The sequence below is a fragment of the Capsicum annuum genome, chromosome 5, assembly GCF_002878395.1.
Source record: "Capsicum annuum cultivar UCD-10X-F1 chromosome 5, UCD10Xv1.1, whole genome shotgun sequence".
Lineage (NCBI taxonomy): Eukaryota > Viridiplantae > Streptophyta > Magnoliopsida > Solanales > Solanaceae > Capsicum > Capsicum annuum.
In genome coordinates this window covers 17947123-17965576 of record NC_061115.1, presented here as the reverse complement: position 1 = coordinate 17965576, position 18454 = coordinate 17947123, and positions in this window count along the sequence as shown.

Sequence of the window (18454 nt, the reverse complement as noted above, 5' to 3'; positions counted from 1 at the left end):
TATTCTACTTTTTTATTGTTTAGAAATAATAATTAAATATAATTATAAAAAATGATATAATTGTTATATAGAATATGTATCTATATATGATAGATGTATAGAAATTTTATAGTTCTATCAAATATGAATATGTATAACATATATATAAAAAAAAATATACAGAAAGTGTATAAAAATATATAATTATTGTATTAAATGTGTAAAAGAAAGTACAATTATTGTATAAATTGTGTATCGAAACTATATAATTTTCGTATAGAATATTTATATGTAAAAAAAACTATATAGAAGGTGTGTAGAATCGGTATAGAACAAGCCAGCAAATTAAAATAGCTTGAAAGTGGAATTAAAATTCCATGGCCATTTCGTGAAAATAGTTTAATTTGAAGTGTCGTTTCTGTCCTTCTCTCCCCCCCCCCCTCCGGCCCCTCCCTAATATGGGTGTACCAAGCTTTCCAGTAAGTTTTACAAGTTGTCCAACAAATTCACGACCATTCACACATAGCCAAGCTCGGTATTTACAAAAACTCCAAGTTATGTTCATGCAAATGGCCGTGTGTGAGTTGGTACTTGAGCCTTCCAAAGGATTAAATGTTTTAAGTGTGAAGAGGAGCCTTGAAGTGTAATAAACTTACACTCCAAGGCCACCCCTTGGCAAGGGTAGAATGGTCATTTATTATCTTCCTTTGTGACTAATATAAATATATAGTGTTAGGGTTATTTTGAGTTATTTCATTCATATTTTGGAAGACAACAAACACTTTGTAATTTTTTGGAACTTCTCTCTTCCATTGGAGAAGCCCCAGTTCCAAAAACTCACTAGTAGAGTGATAATAGTGTTGTCTCTTGGCTAGAAACTAAGTTCTTGGATTCTTTGAGTTCCTCTTGGTCCAAGTAAGAGCTTGGTATTAATATTCATTAATCTTAGGGTCCTTTCTCTTGTTAGGGTTCTTAGATCATTGAATATTGTGTGTCAAGTTACTATCACTCTTGTAATCTTATTAATCTTGTGTTGTTGGAATCTTGAAGTCTAGTGAAGTCGTGTGAGGCTCTTTCTATTCACTAGCATTATTATTGACTTGCTTGTTCTTGTTGTTAATATCATCTTCTTATTCTAAAAACGTGACTCTTGAAGACTAGTGAAGCCGTGTGTGGCCTATTTTGATTCACTAACACTTGTTATTCATCTTGTTGTTCTTGTTGTTGTTTATTTCTTGTGTTGTGAACTTGGTTTCATATCATTTGGTATCAAAGATTGTGGTTGATTTTGTTCCAACAAAATCAATCTTGCGTTTGGTAGTTGAAAAATACCAAAAAAAAAAAAAAGAAAAAAAAAGGTTGCTGAAATCTGAAAATTCCAGAAAAAAAAAAGAGAAATCTATCCATCTCGTTATTGGCCGAGAAAATTGTGTTGTGTTGTTGTCTTGTCCAAGATTGGTGTTTGTGTGTTTATATATAGATGTTCTTTTGTTTGTCTAGTTTGTTTCTTGTGTTGACTTCTTTCTCATCAACACAAAAGGTGTCTAAAGCTAAGTTGAGCTTAATATATTGACATTGTTATTGTGGACTAGAAGTGGTAGTATGATGAACTTGAAGTAGGCTGAGTTTGTGTGTTGTTTCTTGACTTTAAAGTAGGCTATTGTTGGTGAATTGTGGTTGTGCTCTTGAAGTATTGTTGTAGTGTTCATCTTGATCTTCTCATCATCTCATATCTTGACAACTATAAAGACTAAAATAGATCCAAAAAGGTTGTAAGACAAAGTTGTAAAGTTGTTTGTAAAAAGACTTGCCAACATCACTTCCTTGACTTAATAACCACTTTTTTCCTTAAAACAAGGAGCCTTGTCTTGTGGAACTAGTAAGGTCAATCCTCATCTTTTGAGTTGGAAAAAGTTGAAAACTTGCAAGACTTTACTTTTCCTCCAAAAGCAAAGTCATTCATTACAAAATTGTGAAGATTAAGACTTCAAGTTGTTGAACAAAATGTATGGACCCGTGACCAATTTCATGTTGACACATCACCTTAATCACTGTTCACGTCATTAATTAAGCTCAATTTGGATATTCTAGTTTCTAATTATTGATTCTTAGTTTCTTCTAATTGACTCGAGAACTAATTAGCAAGCTAGTACATTCCTACTAGGTTGTCAATTAGTCCTTTGAAGCCTTGTATTCGTGTCATCGTTTGTTTGTGTGCTTTTGTCGTTTGAAAACGTTGTAACTCCTTGACTCTAGCCCGACAATAATTCTTTGAGTTTCAAACAAGAATCTACTCTGGACAAGAGCATACTCAAACCTTAAGGATTCATGGGTTACTAGCCAATCTACAACACTTGTAGAACTCGAGTGTAAGTGATCCGAGAGTGTGTGAGTGAGGAGAGGTTTTAAACTAACTTATTTGTTGCTTGAGTAGGTAATACCTTGACAATGGAGGGAACCACGTCTCAAACCGTGGATTCTAATGAAATAGAGAATATGAAGGTCACTCTTGAGGCTATGACCCGAGCTCTTGAAAGGTTGAGTACGAAAGTGGGAGACATAAGGAGAGAAGTGACGACTATTAGTGGGAGGTTAGAACAAGTGGAGAGTCAAAATCGAGATGTTTCATCAAGTGGACATCATAGAAATTCCTCTGCCACCATTACTCCCAAAACATGGCCATAATTGACAAATTCTTCACTAGCTCCACTAAATGTTGCAAGCCAAACCACTCATAACCCCCTAAACCGAGACTCCAATAGACCAACCTATTCCCAAACTCTTCAAGTTCCGCTAGAGGGACTCGGACGTCAAATGCCTCCACAAAATCCGAACCCTTCCTTCCAAGCTCCACTAAACCAAAGACCACCACCTCCATAAAATCCAATCCCTCCAAATCAAGTTCCAAACATCCAAAACCATCCCGTCCTCTTTGAGGAATATGGTAGAGAGTATTATGAAGGGTATGGAGCCTTTGACAATGCTTATATGAGGGAAGAAGAGATGAGAGGGGTATGTGTGGATCCAAGAAGATACCAAGGGTATAGAGAAAGGGAATACCAATAGAGAGACGTAGGCATCAATACCATCAAATTGAGCCTGCCTATCTTTAAGGGTGAAAGTGACACCGAGGTGTATCTTGCTTGGGATTCGGCGTGTGATAAAGTGTTTCAAGTGAATGATATATCGGAGAAGAAGAAGATTTGTTATGCCATAGCTCACTTTGAAGGCTATGCTAACACATGGTGGGAATATGTCAAACAGTTTATTAATGATTTGATTGATGGACAACCACCACCATGGTTTCAGTTGAGGTATCTAATGAGGCAACAGTATTTTCCCAAAAGTTATCGTCATGAGTTGCTTGCTAGGTTGTACAATTTGCGACAAGGGAATCAAAGTGTGATGGCATATTATAATGAGTTTCAATAACTTATGTTGAAGCTTGATCATCGTGGAGAACAAATTGACCATGATATCATTCGGTTCAAGTGTAGGTTGAACAAAGAAATCTCCACTCATTTGACGCTTCACAAGGTTGATACCATTGAAGGAATTTTTCAAGCGTCTCTTGAGATTGAAAGGTAGCTTAAAGAGAGGTCATCGTTCAAGGCAAAGGGACCATCAACCTCAAGTTGGCCAAGGATCAAAGATATGGTACAACCATCTTCGAGTTGTCCCAAAAACAAGGACCAACCCGCCACTATAAGGCTGCCCGAGCCTAAAATAGTCCAAAAATTTTGTCCCCGACAAGAAGCTCACAAGTATCCTAATCCTAAAGAGTTCCAATATTTCAAGTGCCAAGGTTGGGGACAAAAAGCCAATGAATGTCCAAACCGACGCAATGTGATCCTAAGGGAAGGGATATTGTATTACCTTGGTTAGGAAGTGGGTCTTGAAAAAGAAGAGAATGAGGCCGAGCCTCAAGATAGAGAGGAACCCGAAATGAGCCACATAATGATGATGATGACGACGATGATTGTGAGGATGTTTATCCATAAAAAGGGGAGTGCGTGGTTCCAAACTTTGTAGTAAGGCGTGTCATGATTAGTAAGGCGATAGATGATCCTAGTCAATGGGAGAATCTATTCCATACTAAATGCCTTGTGAAAGGAAGTGTGTGCACTTTGGTGAAAGATAGTGGTAGTTGTGCAAATGTTGTTAGTGTTGCTATGGTGAACATCTTGAAATTGCCAACTACACTTTATACTAGCCCTTACAAGTTGCAATGGTTGACTAAATATGGCGAATTAAAGTCATAAGTCAATGTATGATATGGTTTAAGGTAGGAAACTACCACGATGAAGTGCTTTGTAATGTAATACCAATGTAAGCGTGTCACTTGTTGTTAGGTAGACCTTGGCAATATGATAGTTCTACCAAACATGATGAGAGTTCTAATCGATATACACTTGAGAAGGATGTCTGAAAGGTCACTCTTCATCCACTTTTGCCTTCACAAGTGAACGAGTTGCATCAAAGGATGAGAGAATTGAAAGAAAAGGGAAAGAAATCCAAAAATGAAGAAAAAAAAGAAGAACCCGTAGGTGGGGTAGTGGGGATATCCGGGGCTGCCTCAACATCAAAGGGAAAATAAAATATGGTGATGTTGGTTAGAAAGAAAGAGCTCTTCGTGGATCATGATGAGGAGACATCCATGCTTCTTTTGGCATATTGTTTTAACACAAACCCCACTAATTTTTCTATTTCTCCTTTGATTTCTTGTGTGTGGCAATATTATGAAGATGTTTTTCCCAAATAACTTCCACAAGGAATGCCCCCGCTTCGGGGAATTGAGCACCAAATTGATTTTGTGTCGGGATCACAATTGCCCAACAAACCGACTTATAGGAGCAACTCGACGGATACCAAGGAATTGCAATGCCAAGTTGAAGAACTCCTCAACAAAGGGTATATCAAGGAGAGTATGAGACCTTATACGGTCTCGGTGCTACTAGATATCAAGAAAGATGGGACTTGGCATATGTGCGTTGATTGCCGAGCCATCAACAAGAATACTGTAAAATATTGTCACCCTATTCCTATGCTAGATAATATGCTTGATGAATTGAGTGGTTCATATTTGTTTTCTAAAATTGATTTGACTAGTGGCTATCAATAAATTTGTATGCAATCGGGTGATGAATGGTAAACCGCGTTCAAGACCAAATTCGGTCTCTATGAATGGATGGTTATGCCATTTGGCCTAACAAATGCTCCAAGTACTTTTATGAGGATAATGAATCATGTGATGAAGCCTTTTATCGAAAAGTTTGTTATTGTCTACTTTGATAATGTGTTGGTGTATAGTAGGTCCTTATATGAGCATGTAAAACATTTACAAGGTGTGTTTGATGTCCTCCGAAAGGAGAAGTTATATGCTAATTTAGAAAAGTGTTCTTTTGGTGTCCAAGAAGTTGTATTTCTCGATTTTGTGGTGAGCTCAAGAGGGGTCGAAGTAGATGAATCTAAGATTGATGCTATCAAAAATTAGCCAACTCCCAAAAACATAGATGAAGTGAGAAGCTTCCACGGGTTGGCTAATTTTTATAGACGTTTTGTCAAAGGATTTAGCACCATTGCCGCCCCCTTGACCGAAGTGATTAAAAAGGATCGACCTTTCAAGTGGGGAGATGAACAACCTAAGGCCTTCAAGGACTTGAAAGTTATGCTCATCTAGGCCCCTTTGTTACAATTGCCAAATTTTGACAAGACTTTTGAGGTTGAATATGATGCTAGCAAATTTAGTATAGGCACGGATTTAATGCAAGAATTGAAGCCTATTTCCTACTTTAGCAAAAAGCTCAAAGGAGAAACTCTAAAATACTCTACGTACGATTTAGAGTTGTATACCTTGATTAGAGCCTTGGCCACTTGGCAACATTATTTATGGCCTAAAGAATTCACGATCCAAATGGACCATGATTCCTTGAAGAATCTTCGGTCACAAGGTAAGCTTAACAAATGGCATGCCAAGTGGATTAAGTTTCTTGAAACTTTCCCTTATGTTATTCATTACAAAAAGGGTAAGGATAATGTAGTTGTCGATGCTTTGTCTCGAAAACACGTTTTTGTGTCTACTTTGTCTTTAAAAATGATGGGTTTTGAGATCTTAAAGGAATTGTATCCTGAGAACCCTCACTTTTCTCCTATCTATAGGGAATATAAAGAATGGGGTAGGGACAAGTGAGATTCAGCTAGGGGTTCAAATCTCTATGCCAAGTTTGACGGTTAATTATTTAAAGGTAGGCGATTGTGTGTACCCTCTAGATCTTGGAGAGAGTTGTTTGTGAGAGAAGCACACAATGGTAGTCTAATGGATCACTTTGGGGTCGAAAAGACCCTTGGAATAGTGGAGGAGCAATTCTATTTCCCAAAAATGCACAATGATATGTCTAGGATTTGCGGCCAATGTGTAGATTGCAAAGGAGCCAAATCTCTGGCCCAACCTCATGGGTTGTACACCCCACTACTCACCCCTTTACATCCTTGGCTTGATATATCTAGGGATTTTGTGTTAGGATTTCCAAGGACTAGAAGAGGTCAAGATAGTATCCTTGTTGCGGTTGATCGGTTTTATAAGATGGCACACTTTATTCCATGCTCTAAATGTGATGATGCACCTAGTGTGGCCTCTTTGTTTGTTGATAATACTGTCAAGTTTCATGGTGTTCCGAGGACCATTGTGAGTGATAGGGACTCTAAGTTCCTAAGTCACTATTGATAGTCCATGTGGGTAAGGCTTGGTACCAAGTTGTTGTTCTCCACTTCTTTCCACCCACAAACTGATGGCCAAACAGAACTAGTAAATAGGACTTTGGGTTCTATGCTACGTTCTATGATTATGGGAAAATTGACTTCTTGCAGGAACACCTACGATTAATTGAGTTTGCCTATAATCATGTCATACACTCAAGTACGGGAATGACTCCCTTTGAGTGTGTATACGGCCTCAACCCCCTTACCCTTTTGAATTTAACTCCTTTGCCAAGTGATCTTATAATTAGCCTATATGGAATAAAGCGGGCAGATTTTATGAAAAATTTGCATGAGAAGGTGCGGCTTCAACTTGAGAAAAAAATCAAGAGATTGCAAAGCGGGCAAACAAAGGAAGAAAGAAACTCATTCTTGAATAGGGAGATTGGGTGTAGGTGCACCTTATAAAGGATTGGTTTCCACCTCAAAGGAAGACCAAATTGATGCCAAGGGGTGATGGTCCATTCCAAGTACTTGAAAGAATCAATGATAATGCCTACAAGATTGACCTTCCCTCGAAATACCAAGTGCACAACACTTTCAACGTGTGTGATCTTTTCTCTAGTGGATGAAGTTGAGGATTACCAAATGTCAAATTTGAGGTCAAATTCCTCTCAATATAGAGAGGATGATACTGTTGTACCAAACTATCCAACAAGTTATACAAGTTGTCCAACAAGTTCACGATCATTCACACATAGCCAAGCTCGGGAGTTACACAAACTCCAAGTTATGTTCATGCAAATGGCCGTGTGTGAGTTGATACTTGATCCTTCCAATGGATTAAAAATTTTTAAGTATGAAGAGGAGCCTTGAAGTATAATAAACTTACACTCCAAGGCCACCCCTTGGCAAGGGTAGGATGGTCATTTGTTATCTCCCTTTGTGGACAAATATAAATATATAGTGTTAGGGTTATTTTTGAGTTAGTTCATTCATATTTTGGAAGACAAAAAACACTTTGTAATATTTTGGAACTTCTCTCTTCCATTGGAGAAGCCCCAGTTCCAAAAACTCACTAGTAGAGTGATACTAGTGTTGTCTCTTGGCTAGAAACTAGGGTCTTGGATTCTTTGAGTTCTTCTAGGTCCAAGTAAGATCTTGGTATTAATATTCATTAATATTAGGGTCATTTCTCTTGTTAGGGTTCTTAGATCATTGAATATTGTGTGTCAAGTTACTATCCCTCTTGTAATCTTGTTAATCTTGTGCTGTTGGAATCTTGATGTATAGTGAAGCCGTGTGAGGATCTTTCGATTCACTAGCATTATTATTGACTTGCTTGTTCTTGTTGTTAATATCATTTTCTTATTCTAAAACGTGACTCTTGAATACTAGTGAAGCCGTGTGTGGCCTATTTCGATTCACTAGCACTTGTTGTTCATCTTGTTGTTCTTGTTATTGTTTGTTTCTTTTGTTGTGAACTTGATCTCATATCACTCCCCCTTTCCCAAAAAAAGGCAAAATAAAAATTAAATTGGGGTTTTGGGTTGTAGGTGACAAAAGAGTTTTAAAATGAGGTATAGCTGACACAAGTCTTGATAATTGAGTGTAGGTGACAATTACTTTATTAAAGATTAAGAAAGTAAGAAAGTTTTAAAATAACCCACAAGTTTTTAAATTTACACTTCGATCCAATGTAAAACCTGATATAACTAGAAACGGAGGGAAAAGACATGTTTCTCTCTCTTCTCATTTATTGGAGTTTTCTCTCTCTTTGCGATTTTTGTTGTTTGTTTTTGTTGTTGTTTTATTCATCATCTTATACTTCATTATCATCATCTTTTTCTTTATTATTAAGTCTCCTTGTTCATCATTATCTTCTTGTTGTTGAAAATTGTTGTTGTTACTGCTACTTTTGCTTCTTGATCAAATATTTTAGGCCAAATTTTATTCGTATATCACTTAGGCATTACTTATAGGTGATTTTAGTAAGTAAAATTATAATTTTTTGTTGAATTTCTTATCTGGGTGTATCTGCTACTGTTGTTTTTTCAATAATGGATAAAAATGCAACATGAATTCAACAGTTAAGTAATTTGTTGTAATATATATGACTAATTTGTTACGCAAATTAGTAATCTGTTGTAACATATATGATCTATTGCGCAAATTAGTAATCTATTGCAACATATATGACTAATCTGTTGCAAAAGATGAGCAATCTGATGCAACATATATGACTAATCTTTTGCAACAGATTACTCATTTATTGGATTTATATTATAGTGTTGTAACATGAATCCAACATATGGGTCATCTATTGCAACAGATTACTCACTTGTTGCAACAAATAACTCATATGTTGGATTCATATTGCAGGTTTTGTCCATTGTAGTAGTAGCAGATATAACAAATAAAAAATTCAACAAAAATCATAATTATACTTATAAAATTACCTATGAAGTAATGTCCAAGTGATATATGAACAAAATTTGACCTAAAAAAATTCCAAAAATTTCAACTAGGGCACAACGATAAGTGAAACACATGAAAAATTTTATGAAACAGGTAAAAAGGATAAAAATAGTATATCATACATCAAATGCAAAAGGATCAAGTGGACAAACGTTTGAGTTCTCCTAAAAATGTTTAAGTTCCCTAGTATTTTAATTGCTTTCTAATGGATAACCCATCTATTATAACAATTTTTCTATCTGTTTGATAATTTCCAACAGATAAATCATCTGTTGCAACATGTTAGTCATCTATTGATTCAAATTAAGCAATTATTAATAATAACTAAATTGATTTAGCTAAAATTAAAGGCAAGTTTTCAAGACAATGGGACAAACATTTGAGTTCTCCTAAATATATTTGAGTTCTCTAGTATTTTGATTATTTTCCAACAGATGACCTATTTGTTGCAACAAGTTATTAATCTGTTGCAATAAATGCTTATAACAGGTTAGTCATTTGTTGATTCAAATTAAGCAATTATTAATAATATTTGAATTGATTTAATTAAAATTGAAGACAAGGGGGAAAACGTTTGAGTTCTCCTAAAAAACATTTGAGCTTTAGTATTTTAAATTGCTTTTCAACATATATTTTGTCTATTTAATAATTCCAATAGATGAGTCATATGTTGCAACAACTTAGTCATCTATTGCAACAGATGTCTATATCTGTTTGATAATTTTCAATAGATGAATTAGTTGTTACAACAAGTGAGTCATCTGTTGCAACAGATGTCTATATCTGTTTGGTCATTTTCAGTAGATGTTTTTATCTGTTTGGTCATTTTCAATAGATTACTCATTTGTTGTAACATGTTAGTCATCTATTGATTCAAATTTAGTCATTATTAGTAATAACTAAATTGATTACTAAAATAAGATATGAATTAATAAGCTCAATTACAATTTCAATTAATCTCATGGTAATCACACGATCAACTAAGTTTGTTCGTCCTGGGTAGAATGATCAATTAACCAATTTTATTTCAAATGATTCAAACTAAGAAATCACTAGAAATAACTATATTAATTTAACTAACATTAAAGATGAATTAGTAAGTTCAATTACGATTTCAATTAATCTCATACTAATTACATAATCAATTAAGTATTTCATACTGAGTAGAATGATTAATTGACCAATTTTATTTGAAATAATTGAGATTAAACCATTATTAGAAATAACTATATTGATTTAACTAAAATTAAAGATGAATTAGTAAGGTCAATTACGATTTCAATTAATCTCATAGTAATTACATGATCAATTAAGTGTTTCATCCTTAGTAGAATAATTAATTGATCAATTTTATTTGAAATAATTCAAATTAAGCCATTATTAGTAATAACTATGTTGATTAACTAAAACTAAACATGAATTGATGAATTCACTTACAATTTCAATTAATCTCATACTAATTACATGATTATCTAAGTGTATTCGTTCCGAGTACAGTGATCAATCAATCAATTTTATTTGAAATAATTCAAATTAAGTCACTATTAGTAATAACTAAATTGATTTAACTAAAATTAAAGATAAACTTACGATTTCAATGAATTTTATAGTAATTAAATGATCAACTAAGTGTATCGTCATAAGTAGAGTGATTAATTGGCCAATTTTATTTGAAATGAATCAAATTAAGCCATTATTCATAATAACTAAACTGATATAACTAAAATTAAAGATGAATTCATAAGTTCACTTACAATTTCAATTAATCTCATAGTAATTACATGATCAATTATGTGTATTCATCTCGAGAAGAGTGATCGAAATCGACCAATTTTATTTGAAATGATTCAAATTAAGTCATTAGCAGTAATAACTAAATTGATTTTAACTATATTAAAGATGAATTGATAAGTTCACTTATAATTTCAATTAATGTATTCGTCCTTAATAGAATGATCAATTGATAAATTCTATTTGAAATGATTCAAACTAAATAATTATTAGTAATAACTAAATTGATTTAACTAAAATTAAAGACAAGACCTTACACAAGGGGGGGAAATATTTGAGTTCTCTTAAAAACATCTGAGTTTTAGTATTTTAAATTATTTTCTAACATATATCCTATATGTTTGATGATTTTCAACAGATGAGTCATATGTTGCAGCAACTTAGTCATCTGTTGCAATAAATGTCTATGTTTGTTTGATAATTGTCAATAGATGAGTCATTTCTTGCAACAAGTTAGTCATCTGTTGCAACATATGTCTATATTTGTTTGGTCATTTCCAACAAATATTTTTGGTCATTTTCAACAGATTACTCATCTTTTGCAACATGTTAGTCATCTATTGATTCATATTAAGACATTATATTAGTAATTACTAAATTGATTTAACTAAAATTAAACATGAATTAATAAGTTCAATTACACTTTCAATTAATCTCATGGTAATTACAAGATCAACTAAGTGTGTTCGATCTGAGTAGAGTGAACAATTGTCCAATTTTATTTGAAATGATTCAAACAAAGCCATAATTAGAAATAACTATATTGATTTAACTAAAAGTAAAGATGAATTAGTAAGTTCACTTTCAATTTTAATTAATTTTATAGTAATTACATGATCAACTAAGTGTTTCGTCTTAAGTAGAATGATCAATTGACCAATTTTATTTGAAATAATTAAAATTGAGAAATTATTAGTAATAACTAAATTGATTTAACTAAAATTAAAGATGAATTGATAATTTAATTATGATTTTAATTAATCTCATAGTAATTATATGGTCATCTAAGTGTATTCGTCTTGAGTAAAGTGTTAATTGACCAATTTTATTTGAAATTATTCAAATGAAGACATTATTAGTAATAATAACATTGATTTAGCTAAAATTAAAGATGAATTGATAAGTTCAATTATGATTTCAATTATTCTCATATATTAATTACACTATCATCTTTGTGTGTTCGTTCTGAGTAGAGTGATCAATTGACTAATTTTATTTGAAATGATTCAAATTAAGCCATTATTAGTAATAGCTAAATTGATTTAATAATTACAATTTTAATTAATCTCATAGTAATTACATGATCATTTAAGTGTATAACCTATTGCAACAGATTTAACCTATTGCAACATATGAGTCATCTGTTGAAAATTATCAAACAGATATACACATATGTTGCAACAGATTGTTCATTTGTTGCAATATATGACTTTATTGTTTGTCATTTCTAACAGATGACCAATCTATTGCAATATATGACTTTATTGTTTGTCATTTCCAACAGATTACTAGTCTGTTGCAATAGATGACTAATTTGTTGCAACAGATGTCTTTATCTATTTGGTCATTTTTAATAGATTACTAATTTGTTGCAATAGATGATCAATCTGTTGCAATAGATGTCTTTATCTACTTGGTCATTTCCAATAGATTACCCATCTGTTGCAACAGATGGGCCATTTGTTATCAATCTATCTTTGACTTTGTTGTAATAGTAAATAATCTTGTGTTGTTATTTAATTTTAGTCTATGGCCTAGAACATATGTGAACAAATAGTGTAAAACACTCAACCACATATACTACCAACTGGTAGTTTAACAAAAACAAATGTGAAACTTAACTAGAAAATATATGCATGTTAATAATTTTCATATTAGAACAAGAAAATAAAACATACCTCAACAGACGAACAAGAAATTTATTTTTGAAAGAAAAGTGATTGAAGATATAATGGCGGTTTTATGCAAGAGATAGAGATAAGGAGACCTATTTATAAAAGATTGAATGAGTGAGTATTGCAGTGTATTAGGCAAAAAATCACGATCGTTCACCTCTTTTTTAATAATTATATCTCTTAATTAAATCGAACTTGGTGACTTTTTGGTTATTTAAATTAAAAAAAATAGATTTAAATACAAAAAAGGTGAAAAGTCATAACCTTTCATCTTTTTGGTATTTAGTTATTTAAATTAAATAGCAACAAAATTGTGTTTATCATATTTTTTTTATATTATTTATTTATGAATTATTTTTTTAATTAAATGATCGAAAAGTCATGACCCTTGAGTTCTTCCAACAGATAATCTATTTGTTGCAACATATGGTCCATCTGTTACAACAGATGACCCTTCTGTTGCAACATATGACTCATATGTTGGAGTAATTGATTCATTTTTGCAACATATGGTTCATCTATTACAACAGATTGTTCATTTGTTGAAATAGATTGTTCATTTGTCAAAAAAATAAATCAATAGCAAGATTTATTCAATAGAAATAATAACAAATCATCATTTATCAATACACCATTTTTATCATGAGATTAATTGAAATCGTAATTGAACTTACTAATTCATCTTTAACTTTAGTTAAATCAATATAGTTATTTCTAATGATGGCTTAGTTTGAATCATTTCAAATAAAATTGGTCAATTAATCACTCTACTCAAGACGAACATAGTTAGCTGATCGTGTAATTACCATGAGATTAATTGAAACTGTAATTGAACTTATTAATTCATATTTTATTTTAGTTAAATCAATTTAGTTATTACTAATATTGTCTTAATTTGAATTAATAGATGACTAACATGTTGCAATAGATAAGTGATCTGTTGGAAAAGACCAAACAGTTAAAGACATCTGTTGAAAATGATCAAACGGATATAGACATTTGTTGCAACAGATGACTAACCTGTTGCAATAACTAAATCATCTATTGAAAATTATCAAACAAATATAGACATCTGTTGTAACAGATGACTAAATTATTGCAACGTATGACTCATCTGCTGGAAATTATTAAATAGACAAGATATATGTTGAAAAGCAATTTAAAATACTAAAGCTCAAATGTTTTTAGGAGAATTCAAACATTTGTCCCCTTGTCTAAGGTCTTGTACTAAAGACTTGTCTTTAATTTTAATTAAATTAATTTAGTTATTATTAATAATTACTTAATCTGAATCAACAAATGACTAACCTATTATAAATATTTGTTGCAACAGATGACTAACTTGTTGCAACAAATAGGTCATCTGTTGGAAAATAATTAAAATACTAGGGAACTCAAATATTTTTAGAAGAACTCAAATGTTTGTCCTATTATCTTAGAGACGTCTCTAATTTTAGCTAAATCAATTTAGTTATTATTAATAATTTCTTAATTTGAATCAACAATTTACTAATATGTTACATCAAATGATTCATCTGTTGGAAATTATCAAACAGATAGAAAATTTATTGTAACAGATGGGTCAACTATTAGAAAGCAATTAAAATACTAGGGATCTTAAACGTTTTTAGGAGAACTCAAACGTTTGTCCCCTTGATCCTATTGCATTTGATGTATGATATATTATTTTTGTCTTCTTTACCTGTTTCATAAATTTTTTTCATGTATTTTACTTATTTGTTGTGCCCCTGTGGAAATTTTTGGAATTTTTTAGGCCAAATTTTGTCCGTATGTCACTTGGACATTGTGGAATTTCTTATTTGGTGTATATGCTATTGCTACAACGGATAGAACCTGCAATATGAATCCAACATATGAGTTATATGTTGCAATAAGTGTACTATGTTACAACATATGACTAATTTGTTGCAACAGATGACCCATATGTTGGATTCATGTTACAACACCATAATACGAATCCAACAAATGAGTAATCTGTTGCAACATATAACGCATCTATTGCAACAGATTACCCACATATTGTTGCAACATATGACTCATCTGTTGCAACAGATTAGTCATATATGTTGCAATAGATTACTCATCTGTTGTAATAGATTAGTCATATATGTTGCAATAGATTACTAATTTGCGCAATAGATTAGTCATATATTGTAACGTCCCGAGTCAGGTACCCCAGACGCTACACGATGCTAACAATCTTGAAGGACCACTAGCTAATCCATGACTGGTACTTGCTGTGAGCTTTGCATAATAGTAATACTGTAATACCAATATGACTGAGATAAACATAGAAATCTAATGAAAATCTGCCATAAGGTTCAAAATTGAATAATACTCAATAAAACAATGTTTGAACAAGGTATAACAATACCCAAAACTGAAAATAATTGTTTGAATTACTCTAGTCTGAAAAGCCTCTAAACTGAACAGTCTGAATAAGGACTTGATGGGACAATTATCCAACCAACTCCATCTACTGAAATATTGAATCTAATGAGAAAATAAAATAAAAGAATATCCTTGAATGATGAGGACTCACTGTTAGTCTACTGCTGCTGGCTGAATGTCTAAACTGCTAAGAATACTCTGGGGGCCGTACACTTGAACCTATGGTATAAAACATTATAGTACAAAGAAAAGTATATGTCAGTACGTGTGAATGTACTGGTACTCAAAGTGAGGTAAGGCTGAATGCAAAGGTTCATATGCATGAACTATACTCACTGATAATATGAACATGACTGCATGAGAATATATGCATAAATACATAACTGTAAATAAAGTCATAAGGATTCTGAATACTGAGTTTACTGATAATATGGATTACTGATAATTAATATACTATTTGTTGAGTGATTGTGTCTGACTTTCCTGCTTCGGATAGAACTAGCTGAGTTTTGTACTAAGCTGGGTGACTGTATCTGACAGTCCAAAAAATATGTAGAACTATCTGAGTTCTTTTACTGAAGACTGAGACTGAAATTGTAGGAGATAATCATCTAACCGACATGTCCCTTATCTGAATAGATTTGGGGTCCAACCTGTAACCCCAGTTGGAAGGGTGTTAGTACCGTACCACGGGTAAAGACACTAAAGAAATACCCTTATCTGGAAGGTTCTCAAATGAGAACGGTGAGACCCTCAGCTATCAGGTTAAGTATCTGACAGGTTTTGAAGTCTCAACCTACATTGGCTACGTAGTTCTGGAATGCAAGGACTGCTTCTAAAAATCACATACTTTACTGACAGGTGAGTTCCCATCCTTGGGTTCACTCGGTGTTGAATCCTACTCCCATCTGAATAGATACTGAACTGATTATACTGGACTGAACTAGATGGAGTTCATTGAGATTACTAAGTTTTCCTGAGTTTTGTAACTGACTGAGTTCTACTGAGTTTTGAAACTATATGAGAGTACTACTGATCATGACAAGACTGAGATTCCTTTGTAACGACAGTGGCTCTAGGCGCACAACAAATTTTCAGGTATTAAATACCCCCAGGACTAGATAGCATGAATATTAAAAGAACATGACGCTTTTAGAACACATGACCATAGTCAACAATTTATAATACAATCATTGAGGGATTTCATGAAGCACTTGATAACCACAATTTTGTACATAAATAGGAAAGCATCGTAATATAACACAATTTCACAATTCTAATCTCATGAGCATTTTATCAAACAACTGCAAGGCATAGCTTTAGCATGGGAGTCATTTTGAACATAAGAGAATATCAAGGATTCACCATTTATGTCACAATTGAGTCAAAATGCACAACTTTGCTCTCTTAGGCATTTTGACAAACACATAGGATGCATATCTTTAGGCTTAAGCATAAACATTAAACCAATACATCATGATTACATTAATCAACTAAATTCATAGATTTCAACCTGCATGCTAACATAATTTCATAAAACATATTATAGATTCCAACTTGGAAATCATACAACACATGAACATAGATTTAATTCACCCCACAACATGGAAATCATAATTCAACATTTTGAAAGAAGATTTTTGAACTCCAAGGGTGGAAGGGACCCTTATATGAACACTTTACATACCTTATTGCTTGAATTTGGAAAGATTGATGGTGAAATCTTGAGTTCTTGATTTGAAAATAATCTCCTAGGGTTTTCTTTTTCTTGAGTAACTGTGAAATAATGAATATAAATATCTAAAAGAGGGCTAAATTTCGTGTTATGAGGGCTGAAGGTCGGGGAAAAAGACCTAATTACCCTTAAGGATGTGGTTTTAAAAAACAAAAAAATGTGTCCAGCGATGCTACAGACGACGCGGCGCATCGAGGTTACCAACGCGATAACCAACACGATGCGCCAACATCACGTCGGTTCAATGGAAATTGCCTTGAACTGAGGAAAATTTCACCATCGATGGGATGGACGACACGACGCGCCAATATTATGTCGACCCACTATTTTGGTCAATCGAACATGGTCTAAACGAGGTCCAAAAAATTTAAAACTTGTCTAGGAACACCTATTGACCTTCTTAATAATAAATTAACTAAAATATAGACCATTAAAGGACATTAAGGTCACGAAATAAGATTGCCAACTTTCAAAGGCTAAAAATAAATTAAGTCTGGAAACTTAGCTAGAATTTTCTAAGTCTAGGACCCTTTGACAAGCTTAAAGGACTGAATTAATCTAGAAATTTTGTGGGGTCTTACAATATCTCCCCCTTGGAAACATTCGTCCTCGAATGAGACTGACTGAACTGAGAGTACTAGTAGGCTGAATCTAATTACTGAACATGAACATCTGAGACATTACTATAAGTTTGATATTACTAACATGTTGAATTTCATACTAAACATGCATATCTGATGCATGACTACATGACTGAGCTGATGCATGAATGCATGATTGAGATTACTGATAAGCTGATCATGCATATCTGATGCATGAATACATGACTAAACTAACTCATGAACATACGACTGAACATACAATGGTAACTGATACAAAGTTTGAAATGGAAAATGAGAGCATGAAACTGAATAAGCTTAAGGAAAGCCATTAGCTTGGACTGAGTCTGGATTAGCAGAGAAAAGATGAGGATACTTGGTCCGCATGTCTGCTTCTGCTTCCCAAGTAGCTCTCTTAACGGACTGATTCCGCCAAAGAACTTTAACTAGAGAGACTTCTTTGTTTCTCAGTCTGCGAGTCTGATAGTCAAGGATTTTGATTGGAATCTCTTTGAAAGAGAGGCTATTCTGAATATCTAGGCCCTCTGTAGGGACTACAACTGTTGGGTCACTTATGCACTTTTTAAGCAAGGAGACGTGGAACACTGGGTGGACTGAAGATAGATCTGAAGGCAATTCAAAATCATAAGCTACTTGTAACACTCTGTATTCAAGTACGTGTATTGGCGTATTCAAGTACGTGTATTGGTCTTATTTATATGGAATTAATTTTTTATTTTATTTATACCAAAATTTTCCCGTCGATGGTTCCATGCGAAGGTTATTGAATAAGCTTTCCAATGATATAAAGATTTCCAAAAATGGATAGGTTTCGGATATAATCGATCACGTTCGAAACTATAAAATGG